The sequence below is a fragment of the Episyrphus balteatus genome, chromosome 2 (genome assembly GCF_945859705.1).
Source record: "Episyrphus balteatus chromosome 2, idEpiBalt1.1, whole genome shotgun sequence".
Taxonomy (NCBI): domain Eukaryota; kingdom Metazoa; phylum Arthropoda; class Insecta; order Diptera; family Syrphidae; genus Episyrphus; species Episyrphus balteatus.
In genome coordinates this window covers 83,407,082-83,424,631 of record NC_079135.1, presented here as the reverse complement: position 1 = coordinate 83,424,631, position 17,550 = coordinate 83,407,082, and positions in this window count along the sequence as shown.

The following is a 17,550-nucleotide window of genomic DNA, read 5'->3' as shown; positions in this document are numbered from 1 at the left end:
TTCTTTCTTAAAGAGAAAATTTATTTTCGAAAAATTAAAAGGCATAGGTTTGTGGAAAATTTTGATTTTTAAATTGAAAGAGTTTGCCGTTTATTCAAAAAAATGGATAAGAAAATATTTTGATTCAGAAAAGGACCATAAACAGTAAATATAGAGTAGGTAATAGGGCTGTAAAAGTAACGACAAAATGAGTACCCGCATGTATACGTTACTTTTGATACTAGTACCCGCATCAATAATATCGTTACTCGTTACTTTCGTATGTTTCGCATTTTTCGCATATTTCGTATGTTTCATGTGTTTCGCATGTTTCGTTACTTTTGTTACTTTCGCATGCTTCGTGTGTTTCGTATATTTCATGTATTTGATACGTTTCGTATGTTTGGTATTTTAAGTATGTTTCGTACATTGGTATAAGGGTTTAAATTTTTTTTTGAAAAATACCAAAAACAATTTCTAAAATCTAAGCTACATTTTAAGGTCATAAACATTAAAATTAGTTGTGGCATTCTCATGTAATAAGAGTTTAAAGGTAGCTATATTGATTTTTGTTCGTTTTTTTTTAGTCAAACGTGGAAACTTTTTTGATTTTTTTCGAAATTTTTAGACAAAACTTTGGTAATTTTTTGTTTATATTCTTTCAGTAATCTTATCACAATTCTTTAGAGACCTTTATTTCAAAAGTGCAAAGGGCAGATCTCGAAATATTAACACTTCAATACAACCATGTCGAAAAATTTTTCATTTATTTTTTCTATTAAGAGTGATTTTCAAACTTCTGCTTTTTTTTGTGTTGAAAATTTTGCACCGAAAATAAACTAATTTTTTGAAAAACCAAAAAACTTTTGTACATTCTTAAGTTAAATATCAATACCATTAACACCAAGGCCATAAACAGATTGGTTGCGTCGTGGATATACATATTTCGGCCAAATATAGAAAATACAAAAACGTCTCTTTTGATATTTCTTTATAAATTATCGATAACACAATGATTATTGAACCTTGGCACTACTGTTTTAATCGAGACAAAAGTAAACTCCAGTTAATTATCTGCAGTTAGCATTCTGACTATGGTTACGATACCGACACGAGATGCGAAATGCGACAAATTGAGAGTATCACTTCATTTCGTATCTCTTACATCGGATTTAGTATTGAAACTGGATTAGCGTCGTTACTCGTATGTTTCGTATCTCGTACGTTTCGTATGTTTCGTTACTTCAGTACCCAGTAACGAAACATACGAGTAACGATACTGTTTAGAAAGTAACGTTTCGTTACCCGTTACTGAAGTGAATACCCGCATTTTAGTAACGAATACATACGATTTGCTACAGCTGTAGTAGGTAATGAAGTATAGGTACATTTCTATCCATCCTTTGTGTCAATTGTGAGCACCTGTTTTAAAAAAAAAAACTTTCAATTTTATTCAAAACTAATTTTCCAAGATATAGGTACATATATTACAACTTCAACTAAACATATGAGGCAAAACTAAATTTTTAATGGGGAGTCGATTTTTCTATTTTTCAATGAAAACTATTTATTCTATGCCTGGCAGATGCTGAACAAATAGTTCGAAATAATTGTTACTTGGTTACATAGAATTTTTTACATTTTTATTCATAAAGAACAAAAAATGATCTTAATATCAGTTTTCAGTTTATGAATTTGTTTAAATTTCTTTGTTTTTTGCTTGCTGACCTCACAGTTAGTTATTCCAATGAAATCATACATCCCTAATTTATGGTGGGTTATTCTGCAGCTATTTTAGGGAAAATAAGAAAATTTATACTTAGACAAGAAATAAATAATGCATTAGGTCCTTAAATATTGTGGAAAACACCATAATTCCAGAGGTAGAACAAAAAAAGCTTGAAAACGTTTTGGTTCTAGGAATTCTGAATTGGTTTTTGAGGATTGAATTTTCAATATTTTGCAAGATGGGGTACATATCATAAATTTAAGAGTGCCACTTTATTTCTCAATGAAAAAAAAAACTGAATTAATGGATCGGTTTGGTGACTCTCCAGACATGACTTCCATAAAAATTGCCTTTCTCGCTGGAGAAAAGTTGCAAAAAAAATTATAACATTCTTAAGTTAGCTGCTGAAATAGCAATATGCTGAGTGGCAGAACAATAACGGGCTTAAAACTACAATTTTATCATTTTTAAAATGTATATGCCCTGGAGAATGAAAACGATTATTGCAGCAAAACCGAAACATACTAAATTTTCATAAAAAAGGTTGTTTCACCTTTTGTATTTCATTTTTTTTTTTTTAAGTCCACACACCATTGGGGCAAGCAGGGCGGTGCCTCGAGGCCCCCGAGACTCTAGGGCCCCAACTGGAGTCAATGCAGAGAAGGCAACTTGACATGAATCACTTCGGACACAAGAGAGACAAATTATATTCTTCAGTGTAATGCATAATATTGTAGCCAGCCACAAAATATTTCATCTAAAAAAAAAGAGTGTGTGTACACATGTACACGCAACTGAAGTTATACTTCTCACTCACTCAGTAAAGGTATATGTAAGTGAATTTCATTTGATATTTTAAATTTTTATTATTTTATATTTTGATTAAAATAACCAAACAGCGTAATTTTTTAACAATCTCAGCTTATGGTGATCTTAGGAAATTTTTGGTGCTAGAAAAAATGATACATCAGATTCCCCAAAAAAATGTGGGGCGTATTTGGGGCCGCCAAAAAATATCAAAGGAGGCCCAAAAATTTAGTCTTGCCCCGGGGCTACGGTTACTCAACGTACGCCTCTGTGGGTCGGTGCTATGGAAATGCTTAAAATATAGCAAAAATCGATTTTTCATATTTTGTAACTGGAATACCTCGAAAACGCGAGCTACAAGAAAGTTTTTGACTCTGAATTCGAGTTCAACAATCAACACCCTAAAAACCTTTAATCTATAACAAGAACAAAAAAAGGGTTAAGTTAGTCTATGTTAGTTTAAAAAAGTTTTAAGTTAAGTTTAAATAAATTAATTAAATCATGCTTAAAAAGTGTCTCTGATGAATATTGGCAATTATTGCAGCAAAAAGGAATCATACAAAAATTCCAAAATAGGTCTCAATATGTATTTTTATCTATGTTGAAAAACTGATTTTTGTGACATTTTGACCTTTATAACTTTTTTATTCAGCACGATGTAAATGTTAATTTTTCACATCTTTATTGTATACCAAATCTTTGGAGTTGTTCCACAGAATGGTGTTCAAAAAAAAAAAAAAAAAACTAAAATGACTGCACTCTTTATTCAAAAATAATAACCACACAAATACTGCTTGCTTCAATAATTTGTTTTTGTTTTGCGTTTAAAATTAAGAATAAACAACTACTGAGTTAGTTTTAGAAAAAAATTTAAATAAAATAAAAAATAAAAGAGATGAGCTTATTTAAAAAGTTTAAAACCTCAAATATAAATAGGTACTTAAGTACTATTCCTCGCATTTTTGTGTTCACAGCAGCTGGTAAATATTTTAATGCATCTTAACTGTAATACTTGATTTCAAAGCTATAAAAATCTTTAATAAAAATAAATTAAAATAAACCTTCTGTATTTACCTCTACGTATGAATGTTGACTAAAACGAAGCAATGTTCACAGAATTCCCCTAGTCCTACTATACAATAATAAATATTCACGCACAGTTTGAAAAGACATCAAAGATCCTTATGCTTAGAAGGAAATTGCAATCAATTACTAGCAACGGTTGCTTTTGATCTTTGTTAATGCTCTTAATGAAACAACCATTAAGCCAAAAATGTGTAATAAACTACGTAAATGGATGTGATTGCGGCAGTTTAGCTTTTATTTTAATAGATCGTAAAATTGTCTGCACTGGATTTGTTTTCTACATTGACCATAACGATAAGATTTGTATAATATTTTAAGACAATGAGAGTAGCTTAGAAGTTAAAATTATGTGTGTTTTAACTACCTTTTATAAATATTCGATATTAAGTAGGCAGATCCACACTTTTTAAAATTGCAGTAATTACTAACAAATTAATAAATAAATACATAAATTCATCCTTAACCTGATTAAAAAAAAAAATGAAAATGTAATGTAATTTTTTTAAATAACATTTCATTTTAAAACATTCATGAAATAATTAATTTTGAAAAGATTTTTTTTTTTTATTTCGCAAAAAGAGGTTGTCTGTAAAGCCGGTTTACGGACAATGATTTTACGTGATAACTTCTTAAGAAAACAGGTTGTGTGCTTTTGTTTGAAATGAGTCAATTGAAGCGTTTATTAATATCAAACAATCATAATTTACAAGAAAAAGCTAAAAAAATTACTTTTTTTTCTATTCTCATTATATTCATTTTTTTATTTTAAAAGCTTACAAAAAAGGCCAAAAATTTCTTCTAAAGAATAAAACCATTTTTAAATTTTTACAATGTGAAAAAATTATTAAAATAATTTATCAATCATTCTTTATGAAAATCATTTTTTATGAAAAAAGTGAAAAAATCACTTCCATCACCCAAAAATCCATTTTTTTTTATATAACAACCTATAATAAATTTTATACCACCTGAAAGCTTATTGCTTCAGCTCAAAATATATGTATGGATATAACAATCATGTCTTTTAGACATCTACAAAAAGAGCTAGAATTTTTTAGCTCGACCAATTTTCATAAAAAAAGCAAAAAAAAAACATAATTTTATCTTCTCTAGCTATTGAATCAATTTTTTTTAGTGACAATCTAAACAAAATTGTATATCATGTGAAAGCTCATTATTTTACCTTTCATATGACATTTCAATCTTATTTCTGCGATGCCTAGAAAAAAAGTTAGAATTTTTTAAAGACAACCATGTCTTCATTTCAAACTGAGAATACGATACTTCCCACACTGGTGGCTGGTCATTTCATGGGCAACAGATCTCCACAGGTGTTTTGAGATATTTCACAAGTTTTTTAATTTAACATTGTGTAGCTTGTAGTGAATATATCAAATGAAAGGTAATATTATCAGAATACTCAATAAAGTTAAATCAAGTTTGTATTTGCTCTAGATCAAAGATATAACCTGTTGAAAAATAGAACTTTATTTTACCATTATTTCAAAATTGTGACAACAAAATTGATTGAAATTTTGCACAAATATAGTCCTGTCTATTATTTATCTACAATATAAAAATAGAATTCATTTATGTGTTGAAGAAAAAAAAAGATATGAATAAAAAACTGTTAAAAACGGTCAAAAAACTTGGGACAAAAAAACTAGTTTTTCCTGTTATTCGGTCAAAAATCATTTTAAAATACCAATTTTTTTTTCATGTATGCGTACGGTCATATACTAGATGTTCTATAAGCTTGAGATTTTTAGAACGATACGAAAAATTAAAAAAAAAAAAAAATAAAAAATAACCCAAAAATACCCCAAAATAATTAGGTGTTTTTCAAAAATTCATATTTCGAAACGCAGAGTTTAAAAATAAATCCATTTTAGACCCCAAATTTTTTTTTATTATCTTTCAAATGACGTTTTTCAAACTGTCAAAAAAAATGTCCCCTACCTATAATCACTACTTCGTCAAAGGTCTACTTCATGTTTTAGTTTTGTGAAAACCATTTATTACTTGGTTTTGAAATATTTTAGAATTTTTTTCAAATCCACTGTCAGTCTTGTAATAAATTTATCTATCGATTTAAAAAAAATTCAATTCTATACATTGTCGCGTTTAGAAAATAGCCAATTTTTTGCAATTTTGTTTTACCCCTATTTACCCTATTAAAAGATGGAATTTCTTAAAATCCTTCAAATGTATTCAACTTTAGATTATTATCTTTCAAATAAGCTATAAAAGATTTTTGTATCTCTAATACTTTATTTTTAATTGAAATTTTTGCCACACTGCGAAAGTGCGAGAGTGGAACGGGAGAAAATTACGTCACTTTTTTGTGGTGGCTGCCATGGTTCATCGATTTATAAGACGTTATCGCGTCAAAAAAAAGTCAAATTTGGTCTTGCCTCCCTTTTGATGCAAGGACCTCAATTTGTTCCACAAGCAAACCTAAATACATATTAATATTATGTTTGTATAACTTCCCATTCCCATCTATGTATATAAATAATCATTATTAGTTATCCCATAATTAAAGAAAAAAACAACATATAACATTAAAAATACATTTTCTCATTATCCTTAATCTAAATATACATCCACATTATATCGCAATCACCAGACATCAGCTGACAATGCAAAAGAAAATAATAAAAAAAAAAGAGATGAAAAAAAAAAAAATTTCCATCACACAAACTAATTTTAATCCCTTTTGCGCCATTAGCAATATTTAATCTATGATTATGAGCAACAAAAACCAATATATCACATCAATAAATCCATGCAAATGAGATAATTTAAGCCTATTAACTTACCACACGCACCTTTCATTTAAAAGCCACTATAAAGCATCATCCAACAACTCTTCAACTCGTACTACACAAAAATAATTATTATTATTTTAGATCAATTTTCACATTATTTAAACCAATAACATTGACAAAACAGTATAGAGTGTTTTATTTATTTTTTTTTTTTTTTGGAGAAAATTAAAATTATTATCATAATGTCAATTGTGAATGAATCTAATTTAATTTACAAAACATAGAGAATTAACGCCTAAAGTACGTTGCGTCATTAAATAAATTAAAATACCTATAGCAACCGCGTAAAACACGAATTGATCCCTGAACTTAATATGAAATGATTATATTGCACCAAAACATGCAATACATTTTATTATCCTTGTCTGCATGATAGAGAATAAGCAAAATAAAAAAAAAAAATTAAATCATAATTATTTTTTGATTCAAGCATTTTAAATAGACTTTCACATAATTATATATCATCATCATCTAAGGCCGTTGTCAAGATTTTTACTTGCGATAAAGGTACTATACATAATATATCAAGTTATGCATTCGTACAAAAAAAAATCATGTGTGCAATTCACACGTGATTGAAGTGAAACCTTAAAAATCATTTAAAAAAAATCGAAAAAAAATTACTTTATTTTTTATTCCATCACTTTTTTTTATATGACAACCTACAATAAATTTTATACCATCTGAAAGCTTGTTGTTTCAGCTTAAAATATTTATATCGACCATGTCTATACAACATCTTCAAAAAGAGCTAGAATTTTTTTAACCCAATTAGTTTTCATAAAAAAAGCAAAACAATCAATCTCTTTTCTCTTCTAATGCCATTTAATCCATTTTTTAAATGACAACCTATAATAAATTGTATATCATTATTATTTCACCTTTTATATGACGCTTCAATCATATTTCTACCATGCCTACAAAAAAAGTAAGAATTTTTTAAAGCCAACCATGTCGAAATTTCAAACTGAGATTACGGTACTTCCTCTAGGTACTGCTGCTACTGGTGTTTTGAGGTATATTTCAAGTTTTTCAATTAAAGATTATATAACTTGTAGAGCTCTTACCGTTATGTGTGACATATGAAATAAAAGGTAATATTATCAGCATGCGTATTAAAGTTAAATAAATTTGTTATGTGCTCTAGATCAAAAGATATAACGTGTTTAGAAAAAGAACATTTTTTCACCGTTATCTCAGAATTTTGATTATGAAATTAATTGAAATTTTGCACAATCATAACTTATTTAATTATTTATCTACTGTATAAATTTCATTCATCTATCTGTTAAAACAAAAAAGTTATAATCAATTGATTTTTCGTGTCGCTTTTTCATTTCATCTTGTTTCAAATCACTACGATACTAAAGAAGTTTTCACTTCAAAAAGTTGAGATAACATTTTTCCATGACATTACGATGATAGAGAATGCCAAAAAAGTGTCTGTCTGTATACGAAGCTACGTTTTTTGGCGACTCTCCAGAGGGGTTTTTGGAATTAATGTTTTTGGACCAAAAATAACGGTACCTGTCATATATCGATTTTAGTAAAGTTGAATTTGCTCGAAAATGGCTCCAACGATTTTGTTACAAAAATTTAAATGTAAGTTTTAAGGCAAGGTAAATTTTTTAATGATATTTTTTTTTTTTTTTTATCATTTTTAATCCGATTTACTCCGAAACTACTTATTTGATTTCAACGAAACTTTAAGTGAAAAAGCATTTATATAATTTTAATATAAACCAAAAATAAAACTTTGAAAAAATTAATTTTTGGATTTTTTAAAAAATTTTGAAATTTTGATGCTTTGAAAAATCAAATTTTCGAAAACGGGACATTGAATTTTTTTTAGAAATTTTGGTTTTAGATGTTGATTAGTGATTTCTACATAATTGCATACCATTTTTATTTAAAAACTTTTTTTCCAAAAAAATTATTATTAGTTTTAAAAAAAACGGCTCTTAACATGCATCTTAATATATCAAATAAAACTGGATACTTGTTTTGGGGGGCAATTTGATTTTAGATGTTTTTTTATTAATTTGAAAAACGAATTTTATGTTTTTTAAAAATTTTTTTTTGTCTTAAAAAATTAACCAACTTGAACTCTAAGAGCAAGTTCGTGCATTTTTTTTTTCTGCGATTGTAAAGAAAATTCTATCTGAAATTGCATTGCTTGCATTGTATCTGCTTGCATTAAAAAAAAAATGTATTCCAACTGAAAAATATTTGTATTGAAAATAAGTTTTTTATTGCAAATACAAATATTTTGCATTGAAAAAAAATTTTATTGCAAATCAAAAATTTTCTGCACTGAAAAACAAATTCAATGCAAAATGTATGCATTAAATATATTTTTTTTAATATTCGTCGAGTTTCTTACAAGTTTTGGCTATTTGATCATATACATTAGACTGATTCAAAAAAAAAATTTTTTTTGTTCACAGCATTACCGAAAATATTGTTGGAAATGGCCAAAAAAATACTGTTAAAGTTTCAGCACTTAATTTTAACATTTAGTACCGCCGCATCGCAAATTTCTATTTCCCACATGATTTACATTTGAAAGATTGTGTTTTTGAGTTTGGAATTTTATAACTTTTTAATGGTTCATCAAAAAGACTAGATTTAATCATTTTCTTGTATAAAATTGAACGCTCTACAAAACTGCATTTATAAAATTAAAAAAAAAAAAAACGACGAGAAAAAATAAAAATAAAATTTTTAGTTGAAAAAATGAATAATTCGAATTTATTGAAGAAATCTAATATGATAGTATTAGGGGTTTGAGAGTTATATAAAAGGATCTGTGAAACCAAAACACAACATAGAATACAAATATTCGAAAATTTTTCCAAATTTTTTGAAAAACCTAATAATTTCGTCAAAAAATCGGAAAAAAATGAGAAAAAATTACTTTTTATATTTTAAAGTTGAATAACTTCGAAAAGCGGGGGTAAATCAAAAAACTTAATAAGAATTTTTTTTGTAGAGCGGACAATTTTATAAAATAAAATGATTTTGTCAAGTCTTTTGGATGAATCATTGAAAAGATAAAAAATTCTAAACAGAAATACACAATCTTTCTCATACAAATCGTATGGGAAATATAAATTTGCGATGCGGCGGTACTAAAATGTTAAAATTAAGGGCTGAAACTTTTACAGTATTTATTTTCGTCATTTCCAACAATATTTTCGGTAATGCTTTAAACAAAAAAAAAATTTTTTTTTTGAATCAGTTTGTCTCTGTTAAAAACAAATTAATTGTAGGAATTTTTCGTTCAATGAAAATTTTCTTTTGTCTTTTTTTTTTAACGAAAACTTATCATAAAAACAAATTAGAACCTGAAAGTCTTTCAAAAACTCACAAAAAATTAGTAAATATACCTACCACTTCAATTTAAAGTTGGAAATTATTTTGTTCGCTTTGAATCCAAAATATATATGTTTGTGTGTGTGTGTGTATATATTTAAATACAACATCTCCTGATGATAAAATTTTCTTCAACCAAAACTTATTCAGAGTTTCATATAACTTTCTCAAACTATAGTACTAACCAAAAAGAAAAATATAACAAAGTCAAAATGAGAAGAAGAAGAAGGAAAAAAAAAACAAACAAAAAATGAAAACAGTTCTATGAACATTCTTGTGCTTAATTTAGACTTTCTTTCTTTTTTTAACAAAGTCACAGCTCACAGTTGCCGAACAAACTTAAGATTTTAGCAGAATTTTCAAATGGAAACTTTTTCACTTAACTTTAAAGTTATTCCGCCCAAACACTCTTTGCAGCAATTCTGTATGCTGTTATTAGCAACCAGCATCACCTCTAGTTCTTACTCCTATAGCATTTTTTTTAAATTTGGCTAAAGTGGTGCCGAAATGTCTATGAACTTATCCTATCCGATTTATAAATATTAAAAAAAAAAAAATCAACACATCTAGACGAGATATCAATATTTACAACTTAACCTAGACAACGGCTCACTATCTCTCGAAAGGCCGAAGTTAAATGATATTTATTATATGAACTTCAAAACTGTTGACTTTGTTAAATATGCTGATGGGGATGGAAATTTTAATTTGATCATAAAAATTAATAGAAAATAATAGTGAATAGGCTTCGACTGAAAAAAAGGAATCAAGATAGGACTATGGAAACACTATAATCAATGGAGAGAAATATATTAGTTAAACTGCTACTTTCAATTTTTGAAGTTATTATAAAAAAAAATATATTTAAAGGATCCTTTAAGAGTTAAAACTATGCCTAAAGAAATCACAGTATATTTTTTTTTCTGTCTGCAAACCTGGCAGATTTTCAATAAAACATGGCGATTAATCATTGATTGCGGTAACATGTGGAATGTGGATTTTTTAATTTTTCATTTTTATTTGTAAAGTATGTATGTTAGTGCAATCTGCTTCAATTGTTGAATTGTAATAAAACTGTCATCAGATGAAAGAAACCATAGATTTATAGTTTATTGTAGCCAGGAATTGAAAATTTACTACAAAACAAACCGCAGAAACCACATTCACATATTGAGCTTTTGGAATAAGGAGTAAAGGGAGATTGGTTTTTTTTTTAAATATAGGTATCTTTGGAAAGATTATACAAATTTACTAAAGGATTTTCCAATAGAAACATGTCTTTATTGTTGTTTAGTATTGAACTCAATTCTAATCTAATGGTTTCTAAAAATTAAAACGTTTCCATTGGTAACATGTTGATTTTTTTGAATAAGTTGTTTTTGGAAATAATTGAAAATTACTGCCAACATTTGTATTGGTCTTTGCAACAGCGTTTTTTTTTTTTGACGTGATTGTTATAAATCGATGAACCATGGCAGCCACCACAAAAAAGTGACGCCATTTTCTCCCGTTCCACTCTCGCACTTTCGCAGTGCGGCAAAAAATTTTAATTCAAAATTAAAAATAAACTATTAGAGATACAAAAATCTTCTATAGCTTATTTGAATTGATAATAACCTAAAGCTTAATCCAAATTCCGTCATTTAATAGGGTAAACAGGGGTAAAACGGAAAGATGAAGTTTGGGCTAAAATCTAAACGCGAAGTCGTAGGGAGTTGATTTTTTTTTGCTATAGATAGATAAAACTAATTTAAGAATAACTGCATTTAAGAAAAAATTATAAAAAATGAATTTGGGTAGGGAAAATTTTTTTTGAATATTATGTTTTTCAGGGTATTTTTGGATAGTTTTTGATTTTTATCTTTTTTTTGGAGCTTTCAAAAAATCTCAATTTTATAGGACATGTAGGTTTTTGCCTGCATACATGTGCAAAAAATTGGAATTGGTTAGTGAGTTTTGACTGCATAACGGAAGAAACAAGTATTTAAAAAACACGTTTTTTGACCGTTTTTGACCAATTTTCATCGTTGTTTCTTTAATAGATACAGGAATAAAGTATATAGAGTAATGATAGACCATGACTGCGACTATATGTGTGCGAAGTTTCAATCATTTTCGTAAACACAATTTTGAGATAACGGTAAAATAAAATTTTAGAATTCAACAGGTTATAACTTTTGACCAAGAGCAGATAGAAATTTTATTATACTTTTATGAGCATCCTGATACAATTACCTTTCATTTGGTATATCACACATAACGGTAGACTAACTACAAGCTACACAATGTTAAATCAAGAAACTTGCGAAAAACCTCAAAACACCAGTGGAGATCTGTTGCTCCCCGAACAGGCACCAGTGTGGGAAGTACCGTAATCTCAGTCTGTAAATTCGACATGGTTGACTTTAAAAAAATCTAACTTCTCTTGTAGGCATCTTTGAAATGAGATTGATACGTCATATGAAAGGTGAAATAATAAGCTTTCACATGGTATAGGTTATCAAACAAAAAAATTGATTCCATAGCGTGAGAACATAAAAATAAATGTTTTTTTTTTTGCTTTTTTTATTGAAATTTGATCGAGTTCAAAAAATTCTAGCTCTTTTTGTAGATGTCTCATAGACCTGATCGATATATATATTTTGAGCTTATATGATGGTATATGAGATGGTATAAAATTTTGTATATGTTGTTAGGGAAAAAAATGGAATTAATGACGTGAGAAGATAAAAATTCATGTTTTTTTTGTTTTTTTTGATGAAAATGATTGTTTTCAATAAATTATTTTTATACTTTTTGCGCATTGTAAAAATTTAAAAATGGTTTTATTCTTAAGAAGAATTACTTGGCTTTTAAATCGCATAATTTTTTTGTAAGCTTTTAAAATAAAAAAATTAATACCTATAGTAATGATAAAATAAAAAAGGTATTTTTTTAGCTTTTTCTTGTAAATTATGATTGTTTGAAAAAAGTAAAAGCTTCAATTGACTCATTTTAAATAAAAGCACTCAACCTGTTTTCTGACGATGTAATCAGGTAAAATCATCGTCCGTAAACCGGCTTTACAGACAACCTCCTTTTTTTACTACTGTCAATCTGTGCTACGATTGTGTACAATCTTCAGAATTTCTTTTGGAGTTGTTGGACCATTAACAAATGCCTTAGATTAATTTAGAAAAGCTTATTGTTTTCGAAAACGGTTTTTATAAAATTGAATAAAAGATAATTTCTAGAATTAAGAATTTAACTTCGATGATAAAAGCTGATTTTATTGTGAATGGTAATCGTTTACCCGTTTTTCGGTACGAATCGGTAAGTAGTAGCGGCCTCTGGGGCACCTGCTCAGAAAAGCCCAATTAGAGTTGATTCGCACCGTATGGTCTTGTGACCTTAATTTTTTGTGAAAGGTAAATTGTGGTTCTGGCCAAGAAAGATGAAAACTTTGTCCAATGTTTCTTTAAGTCACGAAAGACTACTTATTTACCTAAACCTTCCTCGAAACCGCTATTCTAGGTTCCAACTCTAGGCTCAGCAAAGTTTTTTCATTAGAAGACCCCGAGAGCAAGTAGTTTGCTCGAAAGGGACCTGTAAATGTCTGTCACTGTTTTTTTGGAATAGCCTTGAAATATACAGATGCTGTCATCACTTAAGGCAGCAACTGAAGTTGGGGTCAGAATCCCGAAAACCCCAATTCCGAAAACCGAAATCCCTAAAGCCCAAAATCCCGAAAATCCAAAATCTCGAAAATCCAGAATCCCAAAAATCCAGAATCCCGAAAACCAAGAATCCCGAAAAAATATATAAAATGAAAAATTTGCGCAAATTTGGATTTTCGGGATTCTGGGTTTTCAGGATTCAAAACTTCGGGATTGCGTCCATCTCCCCAGCAACTATCTTCTTGTAAAGCTGGTGTCTTTGGATGCACTTCTCATTTATGTATGTTCTTCAGCGATTTCGTTTATCACAAAAACCGATGTTTTTTTCACTTGAAAACTAAGAAATCGATGACCAACATCCACATAATTCCATTTTGACAAAAAAAAAACAAGCTAACTAAGAGGCATTTATACATTTGGCTTTTTAGTGATTGGTCTGGTTTTTAAGGGGAAACTCCTTAACAATATTCATTATTCATCTGTTTGTCGCAGCTTATAAACAGAGACTTACATTACAAACGTTACAGCTACTACATAAAAAAAAGATACGCATACGCCACAGTGAACATAATAATTTTTTTGTTTATGCGTATATTGTGACAATTGAAAAAGTGGCCATAGGTAATTGAAGAAAATAAAAGACTTTTGTGTATAAAATACTACAAATCTTTGGTGTATGGGCGAAACATGATAACTACATAGAAAATTGTCGTTTAAAAATTCAATTAAAGTACTATCAAATATTCGAGTTTTTTGAATGAGAACAAAAATTTATAAGGTTTCTACCATTTTCTCTTTATGATTTTCAAAAGATAGAAAGTATCTTCATAATTATATAAAATAAAATCAAATTAACATAAATATTTTACATCGGCTTTTATAACATGTTTAATAAATTCTGTTAACTATTATGTAAAATTCTAAAACAATTAAACCTAGCTACTATGTATATAAGCCTTTTATAATTTTATTATTTTGTTTCAAAATTCTTTAAAAACCAATAAATAATATCCCAGATAATCATAGTGTCAAAAAAATAGTTTGACATCCCTAAAAAAAAAAAAACATCCCAAAACACTATCATTACATTACATTATTTCTCTTCGCTATACAATTTGTAACATGCGAGAGAACTTTGATTAAAATTCCCTTGACTGCAATTTATTCACCCTGAATTTTCCATATACGAGCAACGAGTATTATGTTTAAATGTATCTACTATGTACGACAAAAACTTCACTTTATCGCAAAATGTTAAATTAACTTTTGCAAGTCCGATATACTGGCTATAGAATATTGTGTATTATGAAGGTAATGGCCAAAATGCAAGCACTCTTGCATCGGCATCGTATACTCTAGAGACTAGAGGACCATAGAAATGAAATATATGCTTCGTTTATACACAGCTTCTCGCAGAGAACTCAATTTAAATTTTATTAAAACATATTTTTTTGTGTATGTTCCGAAATCCTTGACATAATTTTGTACCAAAAAAAAAGAGGAACTCTCACATAATTTTTTTTTTTTCATATTATAGTAGATTTGACTTTGATATGACCACTCAAGAGAGTATTTTTTATTCTTGGAAAAAGGACCAAATTTTAACACACAATGAAACAGTTCAAAAATTCTAAAACGAAAAAGCTAATCATATTGCAGTTTGAATGAACATTTCGTAGATAAACTTTAACAAGTTGAAGTAAGTAACAAATGAAAAGTTAAGAAACTTGGGGGTGAACATTGAGAAGATGAAACGAAGTACAAAAAAGATTGGGATAGATGAAATATTAAAAAATCATTACGTAAAAATAAATTAATCATTTTTTCCTTTTTGGGTGCTGATCGATTATTTAAAACTGTCTTGATTTCAAAATACCAAAAGACAAAAAAAAAAGCTTAGGACCACTTAAAGAAACATACAAATAAAAGCGTTAACTTATTTAAAAACTGTAAAAGGTAAACATGGCATGATTTTACAGCCTTATATAATCTAGTCATCAAAGGATCTATGGCGTGTGCATAGTTCCAGGTAAAACACGATAAATGTTTGAAATGGAAAACTGCTTTATTTAGATAAGCAATAGCATATAAAAAAATCAACAAACCTTTTAAATCAATATCAAGCAAGAAAAATCGGAAGTTTATCGAAGGTTATCGATGATCCATTTACTCGTGAAAAGGTGATCCGAACTGAGTAATAAATAATAATCTGTTTGGTAATACCGACCGATACATCAAGATAGCGATGTAGACCCTGTGTAGTTTATTAATAAATTGAAAATAGTTTTCAATAAAAACGAAAAACTCTTTGAAAGGAAAATCTAAATATTTTGTTCATAAATTTAGATTTAATTCCAGTAAGTAGCTACATAGTTCTAAACTCTAAAGTTTAAGGGGCACCAGGTCAAGACAGTTTTTTTTTTTCTCTTATTGAAGTGAGACATCAAAAGAAAGGTGATTTTAATCTCTATTCATAAAATTATTATTTTACACTCGGAAGCAGATAACTTTTAGCGAACATTGTGAACACTTACATATGTATGTAATATATATATAATATTTTTTTTTCAGATATTTGAAAAATACCAATTAATAGATCCTACCAACCCAAAAAAATGCAATTTCATCGAAAAAAGGTCTTTTTAAGCTCTATTCTAACTGAATTACCCCATAGCTTGAAGGTCTGGTTTCTGAGTTATTTGCATCCAAACATTTTTTCTTTTCTAAATTTCGGAGGCACATAACTTGGAACAAGTTTTTATGTAAGTAAATTACGAATTTATTTTTTTCAGATTTTCGAAAAAAAGAAATCTAAAAAATTGACAAAGAAGAATTTTTTGAAAAATTTCCTCTAGATCTATCAAGTGAAGATCTCTTTAAGCTCTATTCATAACTGTATACCAAAAGTTTTTTTGGAGGTCTGGTTGCTGAGTTATTTGCAGAATTAACACCACATTATGACCAAAACATAAAAGTTTTTTTTTTCTCAAATTTTGATTGAAATAAAAAATCAAGGATACTGTCGCACAAAAAATACTAAATCTAAAATTAAAAAAAAAAATTGATCCGTTATTATTGTAGAACCGTTTGATTTCTGACTTTTACGTGAAACGTTTGACTGTTTTTCAAAAAAAAATTTGGATCAAATTTTTTAACAACCTTAAATTTAAAAAAATACAAAAATTATCAAAAATGTCAATTTTATATTACCTAAAAAAAATAAATTTTTTTCCAAAAATTAATTTTTTCGAAATCGGATTAATAAATATGCTGGAAATTTTGCTTAAAAATGCTGATAATAATTTCTTCGAAATGGTAACGGAGTTACGAATAACAGAGTTACGCGCGACAGAGTTACGGCCGTCAAAGTTACGCGAAACCGAAGTTACGAAAAACTAGAGTTACGAATTCTAAAGTTATGTTAAGCTATGACATGTGATTTTTGGGTTGGCAACAATTGCGAGGAACGATATGGAATTATGGAAATACAAACAAGAGATTAACATTTTTCTCATTGGTCAGAACTAAATGAGTTAAGCGAAAATGGGTGTTATTTAATTTTGTAAAATTTTGATTGTATAGGTATAGATATACATATATGGTTTTGTTTTTGTGAGAAGATAGGAAAAACGTTGAAATAGAAATTTCTAAAAAATAATTTTATTTTTTAATAAAACCTCTTATATTCCAATGAACCTTTATCATAAGTGAACGTACGTATGACCCAGTTGTGCATTTAATTTTAGTTTAAAAGTGATCTGATCACCTAATAAATTAATCTTCCATTAAACATACATCATAATTGTTGAACGAAAACTATGATAAACTACTGAGTCCCCATTATCAGTCTGGACGCCTCACAATATAACTCAAATTTAATGAAATCCTCAGGTTCTGTTTTAAGTGCATTAAATTGCACTTAATCAAAGTCGTTAACTATTCTCCTGAAGATATGTGTGTGCAAGCAGTAGAGATATAATATTTTTAAAGAGGCAATGAACTGGCAAAGCAATAAATAAAGTTTCAGCATTCTTTAAGAAGATGATGTGTTTTCTGATGGATGTTTCCTTGTATAGTAGGCAGGCAG